We start from the raw sequence: 16,627 nt of genomic DNA on the forward strand, positions 1-16,627 counted from the left end.
ATATTAAAAATGCATACGTGGAGTGAGGTGGTTGTGTGTGTCAATGTGTGTCCTCTCATGCGTGCGTTTGTGTGTGGTGTGCGAGTGTGTTTCGTGACTGCACTTTCTGCCCTGGAAATTTGCCTAATCTGACTTGAAACACAAAAGGGGGCAGAACTGTTCCATTATTTAAACCTTCACCCCCACACCTCACACACACAGAGTTGATATGTGCACTTGCTCGTGATTTGGGAGCATACTTTGAGGTTGACTGTACCTCGTTAGTGTTTGACATTTTTGGGAGTAATCCTCCTCTTACGTGGCTACCGTCAGCGCAAAGGGACAGTAAGTCTCCCACCGGCTCTTATCAGGCCTTTCACTTAAAGTCCGTTCAAAGTTCCAAATTTGTGCTACATCTTGTATTAAACATGAGTCCAAAAATCCATGAAATAGTCATGAACGGCGACCGAAGTCTCAACCTCGTCTGAAGCTAAAACGGGCTCCAAAATGACCAATTTTAACCCAAAATCTAAAAGTAATATGCGAGAATTTAAAAGCCTCTCTCAGAAGTGGAGCAGAAATAATATCAGAAGTAGAGCCGAGTTGAAAAGAGGATGAAGAAAACTGTATGATGTCAAATCCATTTTTTGTGGGGAATGCCTATTTTAAATTCTTAAATGAGACTCTGTTTGACTCCATGGTGCTTTCAAGATTTTGATTTATGATAAAGAGGCATTTTTTTTTGGCAAGGGGGATAAAAGTCTATTGGAAGTAGGACCTAAAGGCCTCATGAGAAGCCTCTTTGGCTGCAGACCTTGCAAACACAGATGGTGCGTTTCACCTCAGAGGGCAATCAAACCTGTCTGATTGTTATTTTGGGGGGAGGTATCCGTTGATGACTTTAGCCTCTTTTTAAACTTTCAAGCAAGTTCTGCCTTGTCTTGAGGCTCTGCGGTTTTACATTTGTTCATTTATTTATACATTTTGAAATGCCCAAATGGGCGCAACACGTCCCCAAAGACACTAGACTAGACATGCGCTGGCACAAAAACAAAGTTACGCCCGTTTTTACGCCGAGCGCACGGGCGCGGGCGCCAGTCAACCATAACAGAGCCTCATCACATTATTTCTGACAAGCTTTTCTTTTAGTGCTGCAGGGCTTTTTGCATCCATACCCGAGTCTCTAAATGGCATTTTAAAAGACTGAACAGAAATGGCAACCTTTTAATGACTTAGAAATGTCATTCATTCTGCAATCTTTCTGATGTGCAGAAAATTAGGATTGCGTAATGGAAATTTGACTATATTATACTAACATGCTGCTTTTGGTCTTGCCATGTCTCGTATTAAAACCCTGCAGTTAGTACAAAATGCTACAGTAAGTAGAAATTGTAATATTACCAATATACTGGCCGACTTGCCCTGTTCACCAGAGATGTCATTCTAAAGTTTTGTTACGTAACAAAGATGACATGGCAAATCACTTAGCATGGGCTTGTACCTCGTTTCAGATTACCACGATTTGAAAATGTCACGGTTAAAAACAGCTTCCATCAGCGGTGTGAGCTGTTGTTGTTGTTGTTGTTGTTTGTTTTTTTTAATCATTAGTTTAGCAAAGAAATGTGACCTCATTCACCCGTTGATGGTGCGACGAGTCAGTGGCCCTGCAACTTTTCTTGTGGAAAAACTCGTCTTTTTGGAAATTTAACGAGCTGCGAGGTTTGGGAGAGGAAGGATACGCTAAACGTGAGGACTGGCTCCTATAGAAGGCACTACTTCCAATGAAATATCGTATTTACAAGATTGTCAACTTGAACCTTAACGGGTTGTGAGTAGAAATTCATTTTTAAAGAGAGAAGTCAACCCAAACATATTTTTTTCAAGAATATGTTCTATGCAGGCCCACTATTTGAAACAAGGCATTCTGATAAATATTGCGTTTGTGGAATAAGAGTTAATCCACCCGTTTTTAGCCATCTCTGTGGGCGGCCATTTTGCCACTTCGGTTGACTGAAAATGACATCACAACTGCTCAGGTTTCAGGTAACAACCAATCACGGCTGACCTGTTTTCTGCAACTGAGCCATGATTGGTGATTGCCTGAGCACTAAGCAACTGTGATGTCATATTCAGTCGACAAAATGGCCGCCCCCAGAGATGGCGAAAAACAAGTGTTTTTTGCTGCTTAACTCATATTCCACAAACACAATATTAATCAGAATGCCTTGTTTCAACTCGTTGGCCTGCATAGAACATATGCTCGAAAAAAATATGTTTGGGTTGACTTCCCCTTTAAATATCAAAAAGCTGAACATAAGCAAAAGAAGCCGTGGGTGAGAAAGTGGTGAGTCAGAAGACGAGAATGTCGTGAGAGCAAAATATGATAAACTGCATTTCCAAAGTGTGACTCATGCAGTCTTTGGAAGAATACAAGTGAGTGAGGGTCCATCCAACCACCCATTTTCTATACTACTTATACATTTTCTACCACCACATACAAAGCATCACGGTAAGGAATGCAATGAATCGAGCTCTCCATTTGGATTTGTGACAAGTTGCATTTGAGCAGATGACTTTTGAAAAACAAAATCAATACGCTACAATAATTTCACTAATATTCTCATTGTTATTCTTTCAATTAGCCCATTGAATGCTGATTGGAATTCCGTCTTCATCCTCCATCCAGGTGTTTGATTTAAAAACAATTGCCCAGAACAATGGCTGCATTACCACAATGGATTACATTAAAAACAAAACCAAGCAAAACACACTCACAAACTCCCAATTCATGCAGATACACATAATGCAATGCCCAGTATAATTATCCAGCTTTATACAAAATCAAATCAAATTATGTCATAGCAATAGATGTAATGCACATTTCCCCCCTGCAATTACATTTGTAGGATGTAACAATGGGAAATGATTGTACCATTATTGTGTGTTTGTGCAAGTGTGTCCTATTCTCAAGCATTCCTCAGTGGTACAAGTTTTGTCTGTTATCTGAATGATGCAGGTCATGATGGGTTAATTTCATTCATGAACGAACATAGCAATACAGTGTGACTCAGGTATGACTGTGCACATGTACTATGCGTGTGTAGTGGGGTGGGGGGTGCAAAGCGATGCGGGTACAACCTACCCAAGATATCAAGTGCTGAGTGAATTCAACATTCTGACGCGCTTCTATTTTTACGTCCTCTGCTCCATATAGCAGTGGTTCAAATAATCACAGTCTACTTCATGACCAGCCTCTGTGAAATGAAGTTTTCGACAGTGAAACCTAACCATGAATTTTGATGGCTTCCACCGTTTCCATTTGAATGGAAACATAACACGTTTGAAGGAACCATATATCACCTACAAGCCATCTAATTCTGTTGGTATTGATTTTGACACAATTTTATTGCCTAAGTAAATGTACATTGACATGACCATTAGCAAATCTGGCTTTCAGTCACACTTCAGAAACATGCTTATTAGGTTAATTGAATAGAATGTATACCCTAAATCATGACTTTCAAAGTGTGGTATGAATACCATTAGTGGTACTGGCTCCCTCTAGTGGTATGTGAAAGAATCACTGAATTAGATGTTCAAACTGGGGATAGCAGCCTTTTTACACCACAACTCGCTGTTGGCAAATACATTCATTGTGTTACAGGCATACCCCGAGACAGCTATGTGACGTATAACGTGTAGTGGAGTGGCGGGGGAAAAACACGGAAGAAAAAGGTTAGTGTTGAGTGGAAGTCAACCCAAACATATTTTTTTTCCAGAATATGTTCTGTGCAGGCCCACTAGTTGAGACAAGGCATTCTGATTAATATTGCATTTGTAGAATATGAGTTAAGCAGCAAAATCCACCGCTTTTAGCCATCTCAGGGGGCGGCCATTTTGTCACTTCTGTCGACTGAAAATTACATCACAAGTGCTCACGGCTCAGCTTCAGAAAACAGGTGAGCTGTGATCGGTCGTTACCTGAGAATATAATATAATATAATATAATATAACATAAAAAAGTACTTGGACACTGCCTGTAAAAAGTCAGTCTGCTGTCTTCATGGTGACCACCTGGTGGACATTCTTCTTCTTCTCTTACTTACCTCATCTTTTCGGAAAAAGCATCAGGAAAAAGTAAAACTCACACACGGCATTGAACTTGAGATGCTGGCTCAAATGTAATCTATTGAGGAGAATTTCAAAGTTCCAAAGTATTTCTCTCCCACCCCTAATTACTACTCATTGTTCCTCCTCCTTCAAGAATGATCTGACGTTTTGACACCTTACATGACATCTTGCAAAAGGTTTCCAGGATTTCCATCATACTACACATGTCGTGGTCTGTTATTGTTAGTCATGTATTGTTATAGATCACTGGCTCGTTATAATGTGAAAATTCTCTGGCTCAGGGTCGTCTCGGGTCTACGCTTTGGTATTTTGACATCCTCCCTCCTGCTGGGAGAATAATTAGCCGTCTACCTCTGAGATCGGAGTAGGTGCCTCTTGGCATCTTTCACCCTCATCTCTCACTCTCTCTTGGTTTGCTCTTTTGTACTCGTGCCTGGTGGATGAGATTCTGCAGCAATGCAAGATACTTTGAATTCTTCCCGTCAGCTAAAGACTAATTGCTTCTGTCATTTTACCAGAACTAAATATAACAGATGTCCTCTTGATGCTCCTTCGGAGGTAAAATGTGTTACTGGTTACTTCATCTATATTCAATGCTGTATGTACCAAGGATGTAGAAGCACATGCATGGGTCACTGGAGAATAATCCCAAAGCCTTTGTTGATAAAAGGATCAATAACTGCGCTAGAGGACGTTACACGAAATGCAGAGCCCTGGTTAGTGCCTCAGATAAAATATTGAAATGGAACATGGAAGTCAAGAGCCATTGGCGGAAGAGTACTTCGGTGTACCAAGACTGACCTTGGAGAGGCAGCATAGTGCCACGGGGCCTCCAAACTGCCACAAAAGAAAAAAGAAAAACAGCTAGGCTACCTGTTGGCTAACACATCTTCTCATTGTTTATTGTGGTGTTGGATTTGCGAGAAACGCTACACAAGCTGCTTGGCTACTTTTAAGCGGCAATAGTGTCAGCTTTAGTGAGCTTTCGAATTGGCTATTGTTACGTTTCAAGTCACAATCAGGTGGTCCGTGGCTCGGCGCCACTCGGTCTTGACCACACACATAAGGAGGTTTAACTCTTACAATTGTCGTCCTAAACTATTTTCTGAGCACTTTGGCAAGGAAAAAAAATCACTCGTAACACCCCTTCCACCACTGGATAATCTTTAATAGACATCCAACAATTGGGCCTTTGCTCACTTTGACTGTACGGAGAGAAAAACATTTCAAATCCAACCCGATTATTGGCATGTACTAACCCCGCTTAAGCTGTTTGTCAGAAGCCTGCATACTGAGGAAAAATCATCACATGCAAATATGCAGTTTCTGTGCTCCAAAGTCATTCACTTTGCATGACAAACCCTGAAATATTCATGTTGACTGTGACTGCAAAATTGCTTTTAAGGCCTGTACCTGCAGCAGTTCTGCTTTAAATTGACGTTCAGCTGGAAGTGTCATTGACTGCAAGATTCAGGAAGATATTCATTCAAAAAATATATACTGCATTACTGTGGTTGAGGTGACGCTATTAAACTTAATCAGCGACGGGGTGCGGTCAGCGGATGTAACACCCCCAAAATTGATTGGCGACGTAGGTGGGTTGGGGGGACAGCGGCCGTCTAGCATTTCGACCAGCCCCGCTGCCGTTGCCATTTGCATCCATTTTGATTTTTTTTTTTTTTGTCATCAACGTTGAGGTTATGACACACAATGCCAACCATGTCGCTTAGAGGGAGTGAAATGCAATTGAATCTTTAGGGTTAAGGTCTTCATCCTGTAGCTGTGTCACATTTATTGATATGACTCTAGTGTTTCCTCTTCTGGTGGAACTCTGCTATCCGCTCAAATTTTAATCAAGCCCTTTGGTGACTTTTGTCTAAGTCAGCATTCCAAAAGAGTCATATCACCTGCAAACAAACAAAAACGTGTCGATTCCAAAACCCATGAGGGATTTGTGTGAGAACAATTGCTACAAACGTGGTTGAGGACACAGCCGGGCAAGCGCGTATACTTTATTAAAAAAAAAAAAAAAATCCACCTGCTGTCAGATGTTGATAAATGACCCATCAGCACATTTTTGTTTTGCCTTGAAATAAGAGCCATGGTGAAGAAGTGCACGTGCCGTACCCAAAGGCCAGTGAGCATGTTTCGTGAGTAAATGTCACGTGTAAATGGCTCGATGGCACGTCCCTCCCTCCACCTCCGCCATGCCATTTCAGCTCATATTCGCCTTAGGCCGTCGGGGGTTCGGTCATGTGATCGCATGACTGACAGCTCAGACTGCGTCCCCTGGAGAGACTGGAAAGCTCTGGATGTTTCTTTCTGCACAAACAAAACAGACAAAACACTGAAATGTGTTTTACTGTTTGTATTTTTTTGCTTATCTACAAAATGTCAAATTGAAATTAATTAATTTTTTTTTCGTTTGCCATGATACATTATCGCTGTATTTTGCCAATATCAAGATGCAGAGAGATTTAGGATGTGCATTTGACATTTCCTTGATTAAGGGAAAATTAACAATCATGGGGTAAATAATGTCCCGGGGCATATAGAGTTTAGGTTTAAAATGTTCTTTGATCCAGCTAACTGAGCATTAACATGACAAAGAGTTCTGTAATCTTAATATTGTACTATTTGTTGCATTATTTCAAATGTCTCCTAAAATTGGCTCATTAAAGACGAGGTCAACTGTAAGAATAATAATGCATTTTATTATTCATGTGTTGGATTCTTGTAGACAAGGCCTGTTAGCTTTATTAGTTTGTGGGTTTAGCTTTAGCTTTTTCCAAATCTACACCCAACTTGCTTGATGTGCTTTGCTTCCACATATGTATGCTAATGGATCAAACACACACACAAACACCCCCCCCCCATCATGCACACACACACACACGCACACACACGCCCACACCCCCCCCCCTCCCCACACACACACATAGACAAAATAAGTTCATAGTGTTCCAGCTGCTTTCACTCCCCTTTTCCTTAGAGCTGGAACACCTTTGTAATCAGGGACTCCGAAGAAAATAAAAAGAGAGGAGGCGCGGGAGCCGGGCAGAGGATTTTAGGAACTGTAATTGTACACTTCCCTGCGCTCTCCTTGCAAGTAAAAAGACAATATTGTTGTCGAGTGTCTTCTCTCCTCATTGTGTGCATTGTTTACTAATGTCTCACTTGGTGTGAACCTGACATCAACCCAAACATATTTTGTCAAGAATATGTTCTATGCAAGGCCACTAGTTGAGACAAGGCATTCTGATAAATATTGCGTTTGTGGAATAAGAGTTAATCCACCCGTTTTCAGCCATCTCAGGGGGCGGCCATTTTGTCACTTCTGTCGACTGAAAATGACATCACAACTGTCTTCAATTATCTTCATATTTTATTGCCTCATCCGCACTACAAAGCAATTTACAATACGTCACATGACACAAACCAACACCTTGTTCAACGTTATCCTTTGCTTGAATTTAATTTTCCTCCTAAAAGCAAACACAACTACGGACGTGATCTAGTCAGGAAGAGCTCATGAAAGCTCCATCATTCCTCTCTCAGAATTTCACAGCTCAGTGACCAGCTGCCACTTTCCTATCTGTTCCCTTGCGCCTAGTTCCCACTTCCATGTGTAATTGTCTCCTCCGCAGAGGGGAGGCTTCCCTCTCCTGTGGCTCATTTATCAGGAGGAGGGGGATGCCTGCGCTCTATTGGCTCCCCGGGGGAGGACAGCGAAGCGGTGAAGGAATGTTGAAGGCAAAAGTCTGATGGACCTTCTACTCACAGTACATGCTCAATGGGAGGGTTGGCCTGATTAGGAAGTTTTGGATCACTGAGAAGGTCAATTAGTAATACACGCAATCTAAGAAAATACGAAACTATGTGCGTGTGGAGGGGACTCAAAAAGTTCCTAATAATGCTTTGAGAACCCACTATGCAGTGAGTAATATATTGGCTAGTCCCAGTAATCGTACCCTTTCTGCATGTGCTTTTTTTTTTTTTTTTTTTTTCAAAAACAGATGTTTTTCAGTAGATCAACTGATAGTGTACATTTGCCTGACATTGGTTCAGGCAGCGTGAGCTTGGTTCCAAACTCACCGATGGAGTGAATGGTGGTATGTAGAGGTAGGAATTCATAAGAATTTAGAGATGCTTAGCCTGGGAGATACTGCTTGTTGAGTAAATTGTGTCAATTGAAATGATACAAATGATATATCATATCAGTGATGCCATTCTGTCTGTACAGTATACTGTACTTGTATGACGTGATAATACAAGTCACGTATTATCTGCATATTGGAAGTATTCCCTTTTTGTAAGTGTTTGTAACCTTGTAACATCTTTCAGCATGAAATGTATCCAACATCACAGTGCTTCTGCCATGTTGTAAAAGTTCAGTTTCCAAAACTTATTCTGTGACAAATTAATGCTATTGTGCATATGGACACAGTCTTATATTCCAATATAGGTCAACTTACCCATTTGTTATTTTTCTTTGAAATTTCAGGGAGGAATAGTGATTGTCTCTTTCTTGCCTTTCCTCTATTTATTCATAAAACAAATTTTATAGAAAAACAAAAACATGAAAATAATTCAAAGACTTTAAAAAAATGCTGACCAACTATACCATTCAAAATATCTGCTCGTCCAACCAGTTCTCAAGTTGAATAAAATAAAGCGGTCGAATAAATACAATAACAAAGTGCTTCAGGGTCCTCCTACAATTAACCAGTAAAAGAGTGGAAATAAAATAACTGTCTGAGAGGCTGGGACTTTGAAAGCTTGTTCTGAAGGTTCTGGTTTACTAGACTGTGGTGTCACAATCTGAACACTTGGGGCACTATGTAAACAAATTACCTACATAAGGGACGTACATAAGCGACAAAGAAGAAAGTGTGTGGCTATAAGTACACATATGGATGTTAGGTCTTGTGCGCTGAGCCGTTCACAAATCGAAGAAAAACAAATACAAGACCGATTCTTGAGAAAAGCCTATCACCTACACTTGTGCTTTTCAAGGCAAGACATACCTGATTCATGGAACGTTAATGTGAATGCGTCTCCACGTTACAATCCCTGAAGACTACCTGCTTGAAAGCCTGTGGTCCTCGTGGCCCCAAATGGTTCAAAGGGAAGGGCAGGATAGCGGCTGCGCTAGCTCAACTCCATCAATTTACTTCTTCTTCAGGCAATTCCTAGACCACCGCTGTGATAAATTGCCTCTTGAATTCAGTTTGGATTGGATGTTGGCAAACAATTACTTATGTAGTCCTGGAGCGTGTGTGCAGTTACAGTATTTTTCATGCCAATGGAGACTAGTCACTATAGTCTCTCTTCTTATGAAGAACAGGGATGAGAGAAAAAGCTCTTGATACAGAAAGAAGTTCGTTACCAGCAAATGCAAGAATTTAATTGATTAATAATTGTGTTTAAGAGGGGAAATGTGTCACATTTAGCATTTGTGGCACTTCCATTTTGTTTTGTCTAGTTACTTAAAGTATCGTAGTTTATTTGTTCGTTCACCACCTGATACTTTGCCACTTTCTTTCTCCTGGTGAACGTCTTTGTTTTTGCCTACCAATTTTAATTTGCTCCCTCCTCCGCCTCAGGTTACGTGCATTGCATTTCCATTCTGTTTTTACCCCGTTTGCTCATTCCTATTCTGTGCCTTTCTGTCTACTACGCCCTCTCAGTCTATCAGAGGCAGAGTCAGCAGCGTCAGAGGGAAGGCTGTCTGCCCTCAGACCTCGTTAAATTAGCCTGCATTTATCAGTGTCTGTGTAGGTGTGCATTTATTTCTCAGTTTGTGTCATATTTTTCAACTTACTGAAGTACTATTTGGGCAAAAATGTTTCGGTTAAGTTGGAATATTTCTGTACGGGCTCACATAAAGCGGAAAAAGCAATATTATTTTTTTGCCGATCCCCGGACGACCTATTTTGTTCAAAAGTCCAATTTGGTTTCAGACCACTGACGTAAATCAAGAGTAGTAATTCACGTAGTTTTCAACATCCCCACAAATATGCCATATGCTCAATTTTTTAAAGGTAATTTAAAAGAAATATGTTTAACATGATCAAAACTTTTGATATTTTTTTCCCATAAGACTGACATTAGCAGCAGAATAAACAAATTACCGGTACATCATTCCATGAGTATGCTACTTTCCATGAGTTGAATCTCCCGTCTTTGATCTCCAGCATTGATGTCATGCATTTCAAAGTCTCCCAATGAGAAAGTTCTGGTAACCTTGTTTGACTTTGCACATGCAAGCAGTGAGGTTAATCTGCTCTGCTTTGTGATACATTTTGTGCTGGATTGTAGAATTTTATACCTGGAATCCATCTTGCTCATTATTCCTCATTTCTCAGTTGAGGTGTTGGGTAAGAAAGGAATCTTCCGGACACTTCCTAATTTGTGATTCATGCAGGTGCAATTATAGCAGTGCGGTAGTATCCAGTAAGGGTGTATTTTTGGGCGTGTGTGTGTGTGTGTGTGTGTGTGTCGACTTGACTGTACATCACGAATAAAATGCTGCCTGAACACAGCATCTGCATCTGTTTCAGTGCATGTGTTTTGCGGCAAAAAAAGGGGCTTAGTTGACACCTTTACAAGCAGGTGAGCCTGGCTATCAATAGTTTGTTTACATAGCAACAATAAACTGTAATCCACCAAAAGACACAAGCGAAGGTTTGGACCAGGTCTGAATGACCTTTTGAAATGAGAAAAAATAAATAAATTGTCCATACAGTAAGTGTGAGTGTGAATGGGCTTTGTCTATTGGATATGTGCCCATATACCACCTATCGTTTTCATACTAGGGAATATGATGCTTAAAACTCCTTAAAATCGTCACGCTACAGTTTTGTGTGGTAAAATTTCTCATGCCTGTGCATGGGTGTTATTGTGGCGTGTTTGTGTGGGGTCGGGGGGATCTCCAGTGACACATTTTGTGTGCTGTCAAAGCACATTGTGTGTGAGTGATTACCTGTCATGGCAAGTGTAGAGCTCTGCTTAGTCCTCAATCACATCACTACTGCCTTTGAATTTCCATCACTCTCTTGCTCTTTATCTTGCTTTTTACACCATGGACACGCCTCTTTCTTTCTCTCTCACTCGCTTTCTCTGGGGCGAATAGCAGCCTACACACCAAAAATTGCTCGGCTATTTTCTTCACCCACTCTCTGGGTAGCTGTGGATTTTGAGTAGGTTGGCTTAATTATTTTGGTCCAGCAGATTGGGTTGAAGATTGGATTTGGGCGGACTGAAGAGCGGAAGCTGTTCACCATTTTGGAGGTTTGATGTACTGAAGTTGAAGTCAATTTGGATATCTCACTGGGTAATGCTGTTGACTTTGTATATTGGGGGAATTTGTCGCGGAAGTGTGCAGGCAGAGAAGAAGACAGGAGTTCAGGGATATCTCAAAAAAGGTATAAATTCAAAACGAGTGATGAAACACAAAAAATAGACTCAACGTCACAGATGACAGGACATGCAAAATTGGACAGTGGTCACAGACCGACGGAAGGGAAAAAAGGCGGAACTAAATGCAAACACACTGACCAGAAAATGAGATTCAACTGAACAAGACACACGTGGCTGGAGATTGCTGATTGGATGACACAATGAGCAGGAGTGATGAGAACAGAGGGAAGACACAGGAAAACTAACCAAAAATCACACCACATGAAACTGAAACAATATCCCATGTTACGTTAACCAAAGAATCAAAAGATAAGCAAAACACAGATCGACAAAGTTGAGTTGAGTTCATATTGCTCTTGTTATGACCCCCCAAATGTTCCGTGGTAAAAAGCATCAGAGCCTGTGTTGTGAAATGCAGTTGTGGCTGACCGTATTGGTCTGAAGATTGAATTCTGGGGAATATCTAGTCCCATTTTGGGGTTTGACCTGATTGAACTCCTCGAAAGGAAGTCAGCTGGACGTCACTAAACTTAAACACTGTATTCTATTTAAAGTTTTGTTAAACTGTTACTGCATCCATTCACCTTATGCCGGCAGCTGGATGACAATTGTTTTAGGAAGCAGGCAAACAGAGACATCTTGTTTCCTCCACTCTGAGCAGCCTGGGGAGTGATGAGTGGAATTTTGATGGACTGAATTGAAATTTATGTGGGCTAAAAATGGCCAAACCTGCCTCATAGCCCTTGAGGGAATCAGAATTACCAAGGTCAGACCTTCGAATAAAGATCTTATCTCTTAACGTCTCAAATACGAGAGAATTCATGAGTTTGATATTTTACTAATTGTGTCCCGCAAAGCACGCACAGGCACGCTACGAGCCAGTGTAGAACCTCGGGGCAAAAGTCGACTCATTCAGACAATAGAAGGGTATCCGTGTTCCTAATTCCCTCGTGCTGACTTAAATTAAATGACGACTTTCTGCCACTTTATAAGTGTATCGACCGCACAGTAAATGCCAGTCTCAAGTGGGGCGACACGTCGAGATGAGGCCTTTATGGATGGCAAAGCACGCTGCATTGATTGCACCGTACACCAGCCCTTCAATCAATGGGCTGCCGTTTGTGAGCTGCATGCGTGGCTGACAAAGAATAATGAATACATGCAAATGGCGAAAGTTTAAAAATAGATCTGCCCAGTTGAGTGGCAACAGTTCATTAATTTAAACAGTTTGCCATCATTTTTAGGGGGGGGGGGGGAAATCTTCTTTTGCTAATGACACTCACACTCTCTAAATGTAGTGCATGCCTCATACAATATGGCTCATTATGCACTATTACACCTAGCGTGCATGCAAACCTGCCTCCTATCAGTGTGTGTTTACAAGCATATGCATCCTTAACTTATTTGTAATTACACCACCTGATTCCCACGCTTGTGTGACTATTGATCTTGTGGCTTAAAACTGATACATTCACTCACCAGAAAGAACATGAGATACGCCTGCACATGGTAAGGAGATTCAATACAAGCACTGTATCAAATGTTATGCCTTTATAAGGATAGTAAATGACCAACATAGTCAGAGATCAGTTTTACAATGATTGGTTATTGCGGTTGCTCGTAATGATCTTGTTTCCAGTATTCAGTTGTATACTTCAATTTCTAACAACTTAAAAACAATTCGGGTTAAAAACTGTTTGACTGCGCCTCCATATGGTGAATAATCATAATAGCTTGGATTTATAAAGCACCTTTCAAGAGACACAACTTTGGACAGACTAAGACTAAGTAAACCCCCCATTTGTTTTTTCAAGAAAATGTTCTATGCAGGCCCGCTAGTTGAAACAGGGCATTCTGATTAATATTGTGTTTGTGGAATATGAGTTAAGCAGCAAAAAGCACCCGCTTTTAGCCATCTCAGGGGGCGGCCATTTTGTTACTTGTGTCGACTGAAAATGACATCACAGTCGCTCAGGGCTCAGGTAACAACCAATCATGGCTCACCTGTTTTCTGAAGCTGAGCCATGATTGGTTGTTGCCTGAGCCCTTAACAACTATGATGTCATTTTCAGTCGATAGCAGGTGGGAAAATGGCCGCCCTGTGAGATGGACAAAAACTAGCGGGGTTACATAGAACATCAGATTGCAAAGAAAATTTTGGAGTTTACTTCCCCTTTAAAAAATATTCATAATAATCTATTTTGGTTAATGCTGAAAGTCTCCACTTCCATACCAACTGGACTTTTTATTTCAACTCTCTTGTGTTTGAAGGCTAACTTTTAAAATCCCAGTCACGTCCCAAATACTTTTGGACCAAACTCTCTACAAACTCAAACAGCCTCCTGTAAAGCCTTTACGAATAAAACACCCAACCTTAGCTTTGATAACAACTGGCCTTGTTGAGGCTGCTCCTTCTATTGAAGGAAATGTCACAATAATAACAAAGACAATGTAAAACAAATGCCTTGGTAGGTCTGGTTAGGTCGTCTGACTTTGCTGCACACAACTAAAAATGAAATGTCAATAATGAATCATGAAATCCTGCAACACAATCACTCTTAATCGACTCGTCTGCCTTTCCACTCGCAAATGGACAGCATCCACATTGAGTTGCTCTCCAATGAAAAGAATGTAGTTACGCTCTTTTTCTTAAATCAGAAATTTCAAACATTTGTATGGATTTGATTTCATTGAATAGCAATGAGTCTTTAGGAAATGTGGATGCTACTTTAATATTTTTCACATTTTTAAGCACGTTTCTTGGTTAGATTCCTCTCATTTCTTTGGTGGATCACATACGGCTTTACCATCACAAATGCTGCCTATAGCGTATTTGTAGAGCGGTGTTATCAGTGTTGGAACGTAATGACAATTCAAATAAATCATAGCGCATTAAATTACCCTTACTTGGAATAATCATCTTTTAGCGACTTAGACCCACCATGAAGGAAGGGGATCGGCAAGACAAAAACAACAACACTGTTAATCCTCTTCCCATAGTTGTTGGCGAGCTCATGATTTTTGGGTGGTTTAGTTTAGGTCCATTCTTTTGTATTATCTGAATAGTGAGGAAGATGAAGCCAGCACAAACCTGGGTATATTCTAATTTGCCTTTGTTTGTTTACTGATACTGCAAGTGCTTTTCTTCCAGTATTCTATGTATTGCCTTCTAATTTCATCCGGTATTCATCACAGGGCGGGAGTTGGAGCCTGAGATGATTCTCTCTCTGTATAAGCAAACACTTCATTTTGACAGATCATTAGCTAGACATTATCTTTCATTAGGCGCCTCTGCATTACTTATTCAACACCCCGAGGACGCTTGTGCACAATTGCTGACATTCACACTCACACAATAGGAAGCCCATCCACGCAGGACTAAATCAGTGGCTGAAGTGACACAATGCATTTGACCAATGTTTGCGTGACATGGAGGATTCATCCGACCTTTAAAGGGCTGCATGCTCACTGTAGTGACACTCAACTAATATAATGTGCAATCCTTGCAACATATGTGTAGGGCTCTATCTTTGTAGACAGTACATGCAATGCATTAAAAGTAAATGTTATTCAATGGTCCTTATTTGATTGTTCACGCCGACTACACTGAAAAAAATCGCTCTGTTGAATTTACCCAATTTGATTTTGTCAAGTGGTTGCACAAACTAAAATCATCTGGATCCAGATATAATTTTTTAAATAGTTTACTTAAAAGATGTATCTGCAACCATGTGATTTCATTTCATGCAATGATTTTATGAAATTGAATTGAGTAAATTCACCACCATTTTTTCAGTGTATATTATTATTATTATTATTGTTAAATTGTGAAAACAATTCCCAACTTTTATTTTAGTGCCCATTTAACATAGAGAAATCTGCCAGCAACACCACCGAACAAAAATGCATAGACAGAATAGATGAGAAAAGATATACATATTTGAATAATAATTTTCTGAAAAAATGAGTTGAAGTTGGATGATTTCCCTGATGATCTTTCACAGTTCGACTGGAGAGAGCCAATCGCGCACCCATTATACAGATGGTCATAGTAATTGGACAGACAATGTGTCTGACAATCACAGCCGATACGAGCAGGCGGTGGTAGCGTTCAGATGGATGCTTTTAAGAGCCTCGTGAGAGGAAGTGACTACACCCCAACTCGCCACAATACAATAGTATCAGCAGCAACGTAACTTTTTTAAAAGCAGCCTTTGGCGATGTTAATGGGACAACACATTTGGGGGCCAAAGGCTGGCGCAGTTTACAGCCCGCCAGACTCCATCCATCTGTCCTCTCGGCACATTGTTTTTTTTTTTTTGCCTGTTCACGCTTCCCATCATATCAACCATGTTCCCATAAGCCTTTGCTCTTCATCTATCTTTCGAAAAGGCTTTTTCTTTCCCCACCCCGCCGACCATGCCATCTATCATGCGTGTGACTTTATGGGCCCTCGCCTTACTGATGACGACTTTAGCCATCCGCAGAAACATTTGTGATTGTAAGTGATTGTCCGACACATTTGCGGCTTTTTATTCCGAGATTGAAAACAAGCGCAGGAGAAAAAACAATTAATTGTGTTGACAGAAGCACAGCATTGACGCTGTTAGAAGATATTGAATGCAAATGACGCATCAAGATGAAGTGATGTGATCAACATTCATCATAGATTCTTCCAATCAATTGTTACTTTTTCACTCATGATTGCTTCTACATGTGTATTTATATTGCAAAACAAAAAACAAAAAAAACACAGCAAATAATGAACAAGACCAACAGAAAGTGAAGCAGATGACAAGAAGAAGCATCACTTCACGCTCATGGGTAATTCATTTTGCTTTCTTTAGTTGTTTTCTTCAAGGTGGCAAACGAAAATACCATCAAGGGACACTTCATTAAGTACACTATGTGAGATCCAGCATCATTGTTTGAAGTGGAAATCAACCCAAAACATATTTATTCAAGAATATGTTCTATGCAGACCCACTAGTTGAAACAAGGCATTAATAGGTATAAATGTTGCGTTTGTGAAATAATTAATTCACACGTTTTTAGCCATCTCTGGGGCAGCCATTTTGTCACTTCTGTGGACTGA

The sequence above is a fragment of the Filicampus tigris genome, chromosome 11 (assembly GCF_054856515.1).
Source record: "Filicampus tigris isolate MCC_2025a chromosome 11, RoL_Ftig_1.0, whole genome shotgun sequence".
Classification (NCBI taxonomy): Eukaryota; Metazoa; Chordata; class Actinopteri; order Syngnathiformes; family Syngnathidae; genus Filicampus; species Filicampus tigris.